Source organism: Erythrolamprus reginae, chromosome 5 (assembly GCF_031021105.1).
Source record: "Erythrolamprus reginae isolate rEryReg1 chromosome 5, rEryReg1.hap1, whole genome shotgun sequence".
Taxonomy (NCBI): Eukaryota; Metazoa; Chordata; class Lepidosauria; order Squamata; family Dipsadidae; genus Erythrolamprus; species Erythrolamprus reginae.
Genome location: NC_091954.1, coordinates 100,366,479 through 100,371,589, shown reverse-complemented (window position 1 = coordinate 100,371,589; position 5,111 = coordinate 100,366,479).

Below are 5,111 nucleotides of genomic sequence, written 5' to 3'. Positions count from 1 at the left end.
TGTTTTGAATTCTCAAGTGGATTTCAGACCACCCAATTATCCTAAAATCCTTGGTTTGATTCATGTTTAGGTCATTGATCATTCTGAAATGAAACTTTTTCGGATCTGTTTCCTGTTTACCTTTGTAGCCCAAACAATAACAGAAGAGCAGGACCCAGAAGTGTTACAAAACCAGTTTATTCAAATCTAACATTAAAATATTGCCACCTATGCACGGGTACCCTCAGAGGGATGTACAAAAAACAGGAAGTCAGCTACACACACATTTACCCATGAACAAAAAAGATTTGCAAATACATGAGAAAAATATTCCAGAAATAATTTAAACTAGTAGGGTAGGGCAAGTCACAAAACTCTTCAAAATGCCCACAATTGTGCAACTCTCATGTGGCAAAAATAATAACATTCTCAGCCAAGAGCTCAATGTCTGCACATTCCCTGCTCTGCATGAAGGTATTATTCCACATCAGCATTAAAACCTCTGTTTAATGATGGTGAATCGCAGCAAATAATTGGTCACCAACCAGGTGGTTAATTTAAGTCCAAAATGCAGTTGGCTCTTCCTTCCATCTTCCCCCATAAGCAAGAGGGGAAAGCTTTATACACAAAATGTAGCACACCCCTCTTTGTGACACTATCCCTACAGCACCCAACAAACTCTCGCAGCTAGTACTTTAATACCAGCAAAAACTATGATTTGTGAAAAAGATACGTTATCGCTCAACAGTCCCAAGTTTTCCGAGTATCACGGTAGAATCTTCAGACTTGGGAGGCGAAAAAAAAAGGTTGTATATTCAGTTATTGCTCCAATAATTTTCAGCTCTTCCAGAGCCTAAGTAGTGTATAAGATAAAAATGGCCTTTTAAAAAAATTCCTTCACATACAAACTGCAAACCGTAGAAAGACAGAAAATATTTATAAATATTAAATAGTCGAATACAGTCCAATAAAAAAACCCCGGGGACAAGATTTTTAGAAATTCGGAAACAGTATTCAAGAGTGACCCAAATCATCTTCATCTGAAATACCTACATTAAACTCTTTTCTCCAGAAGGTATATTATAAATGATATTATAAAGAAATATATTCAAAACCTATCTTCGTACACATTTTAGATTTTTTTTGTGCTAACAGAAGCATAGTATCACCAGCACTAAGCAAGATTATACCATAAAAGTCTGATTTGAATGTATCAGGAAAATATCTATCACGAAAACCACCAGGTTCTCGCCACAAAAGTAAAAAGTTGTGGCCAAGTTTCACAGAGATAACCCTTCTTTCCCTCTTCCATAACAGTAACTCCTAAATGTAGGATAACAATGTTAATTATATTCTTGAGTAGTGGGGGAAGGAAATAGGTACCAAAGCCATTTGGCTGAAGTTTGTTAGGACAGCAATTTGGCTGTCGTTAACAAGGGCAAAACCCATCTCTTTTTAGTTTTTGACAATTCAAAAACAGATTATTATTCAGGCTGGATTAACCAAGCAACACATCAGGCTAAGAACAGAGTGCTTAAAATCAGAATGAGTCTCTAGCTGTCCTGGTCCTGAAAAATGCATGGAAATTCCTTTGATCCTATGCATGCCAAAATGTCTGCACAATCACATCCAGTGGCATTGTTCGTCCTTCACATACGGTCCTACAAACTCCCAAATTCAGTCATTGGGACAAAGCACGCCTTTTAAAGATTCAATTTCAATTCAATTTATTAGATTTGTATGCCGCCCCTCTCTGAAGACTCTGAAGATAGTAAAGTAGTGTAGTGACTGTGAGAGGGATCTTGCAGTCATAGTGGAAAACCGTTTAAATAAGAGCCAGCAGTGTGCAGCAGCTTTCAAAAAAGCCAACACAGTTCTATTTTGCATTAACAGAGGGATAGAATCAAGATCATGTGAAGTGTTAATACCACTTTATAAGGCCTTGGTCAGGCCGCACTTGGAATACTGAATTCAGTTTTGGTCATTATGATATAAAAAGGATGTTTAGATGCAGAGAAGAGCAACAAAGATGATTAGGGGACTGGAAGCTAAAACATATGAAGAACGGTTGCAGGAACTGGGCATGGCTAGTTTAATGAAAAGAAAGACCAGGGGAGACATGATAGCAGTTTTTCGGTATCTCAGGGGTTGCCACAAAGAAGAGGGAGTCAAACTATTCTCCAAAGCACCTGAGGACAGGGCAAGAAGCAATGGGTGGAAACTAATCAAGAAAAGAAGCAACTTAGAACTAAGGAGAAATGTCCTAACAGAACAATTAATCAGTGGAACAGCTTACCTCCAGAAGTTGGGAATGTTCCAACACTGGAAGTTTTTAAGAAGATGTTGGATAACCATTTGTCTGAAGTGGTGTCGGGTGTCTTGCCTAAGTAGTGGATTGGACTAGAAGACCTCCAAAATCCCTTCCAATTCTGTTGTTGTTATTATTGTTGTTATTATTGTTATTATTATTATTTTTGATCTCTTGCCTTCAGGAACTGGAGATCAAAATGTACAATACACTGGTTCCTTTTACATTATGCAATGTAAACTGATACAGTTCATTCTGTCTGAATTTGGTTTCCTAGTTACTGGATACTAGTTATATTTAGTTTTGCATATCAATACCATAGACCTATATAAGCCTATCTGAGTGAATACTACAAATCTTACCCTAATCAGAATTTGAATTTGGTATAGTTATCAGAGGGAGAGTACATATTGCATTAGTGCTAAAACTGCTACATAATTTAATATTTGTACTTTTTCTTACGGCACAATGAATTTGCTTTTGTTGCATTGGATAAATTTGTTTAAAAAAAATGGAATCCTACTCAAATATTTCTCCATCTCTTTCAATATTCCCAGCTTGTATTTTCTAAAGTCTACAAAGAAGAATAAAAAAAGGGAGTTAAATAGTACAGCTAGATTTTCTTTTTTTGTTCCTTAGGAATTTGATGATAACTACACATATGTTTAAGTTCACACGCTGTTCAATGTCAACTTAACAGCACTTTTTAAAAAACATGTCCTTATCAGGAATTCCTTAAGGGCACCTCCTAGTCAAAACACAAAGGCAGAATTCTAGAACTAAATCTTTGGCTGAAATTAGCTGGTTAATTCATTTACAATGCGGAGTTCCTTAAAGCATCTATACTATATTTTTGATAAGGAGTGGTTGAAAAAATAGTAAGCCATTTGGCACCTCCTCACAGAAACACTTGGTATTGATAAATAAAAAACATAACTGCCATGAGGTTATCAAGAGCTTTTTTTTTTTTTTAAGTCCTTTTAAAAAAAAAACTTCTGTGGAATTGGGAAGGAACCACTTCTACAGCTTGCCTCAATTTTTGGCTAAGAATTTCATCTGGAAGGGAATTGTTTTTCAAGGGGGAAAAAAAAGAACCCAACATGCCTTTAAGTGGCGTAGAAACGGTTGGTGTGGATATTGTATGGATTTTGGGCCAGCTTCTGTTGCAGAAAGATTTTATAATCTATCAGACAAGATAGATTAGAAGTCAGCTATATGCTTAGAAACTGATTTGGTATGCAGGGACCACTCAGAATTTTAAACTAGGCAAGCACAGAAGGGATCAGATAGTTTGCCAGAGAAAACATAGTTTGCCAGAGAAAAGATGGAATATCGGTATTTCTTCTTCAGTTGCTTCGTTTGTCTGCGAGCTGTGGAGGAAGTAAATTTCTTTTTCTACAACTAACATGACAGATAAAACTAACCATCTTCTCAGAAGGCTACTAACATTTGTGAGAGAAACCAGAAAAGCTTTTCTTAAACCTGTAACCATGCCATTCCAATTGTTTTTTTCCAAGCCAGGGATATCTGAAACTGGAAACAAAAATCCTGGGAACATGTATGTACCTGGACTAGTCGAATCTGTATAGAGTAGGTAGCAAGTCAGGGGAAAAAAATACTTTGGGTGATTCTAGCTTTGAATTTTATCCCCAAGACCCAAAATCTAACTTATCATAACATCATAATTACCGTATACTTTGGAGTATAAGACGCACCACCCCCCTCTAAAAGAGGCTGAAAATTTGGGTGCTGCTTACATTATACAGTGTTCCCTCGCTTTTCGCGGGGGATGCGTTCCGAGACCGCCCGCGAAAGTCGAATTTCTGCAAAGTAGAGATGCGGAAGTAAATACACTATTTTGGGCTATGAACAGTATCACAAGCCTTCCCTTAACACTTTAAACCCCTAAATTGCAATTTTCCATTCCCTTAGCAACCATTCAGATTATTACTCACCATGTTTGTTTATTAAAATTTATTTAAAAAAATATTTATTAAATGCAGACGAAAGTTTGGCGACATATGACGTCATCGGGTGGAAAAAACCATGGTATAGGGGAAAAACCCGCAAAGTATTTTTTAATTAATATTTTTGAAAAACCGTGGTATAACTTTCCGCGAAGTTCGAACCCGCGAAAATCGAGGGAACACTGTATTCCAAATGTAGATTTTTTGAAGTTTTCAGCTCTAATAAGATCTGCGTTTTGCCTGATTTTCTCATTGCAGCTCCCTCCAACGATCAGCTGTGTTTTAGAAGCTGTTTTTCATCCCTAACAAGGGTCTAGTGCAGTGGTTCTCAATGTGGGAGTCGGGACCCCTTTGGGGGTCGAATGACCATTTTACAGGGGTCGCCTAAGACCATGGAAAAATACAAAGTTCGCATTTGTGTTAGGAACTTAAGCTTCCATTCTGGCGCCTTGTTAACATATTTTCACACTCCGACCAATCAGGCTTTATAGTGGGGGTACCCCTCTGCCCTTCCTGCCAATCGGCTTAGGATAATTGGCACTAGACTTCTGCTGGGGGGTCACTACAACATGAGGAACTGTATTAAGGGGTCGCAGCATTAGAAAGGTTGAGGACCACTGCTCTAGTGAGTGAAGCGATCTTCCATGCTACTCCTGATTTCTCATTACTTCTCAGCTGTTTTTTAATCTCTAACTGGGGGATAAAAAACACACACACACACTCAAAACCTGCGATGGAGGTTTTGACCAGACTAAGGACGCTAGCCAAATGAATATCTGATAGTCAGATTCCCCATTTTCTCCCCCCAAAAAACTAGGTGTATCTTATACTCCAAAAAATATGGTACATTATTTATT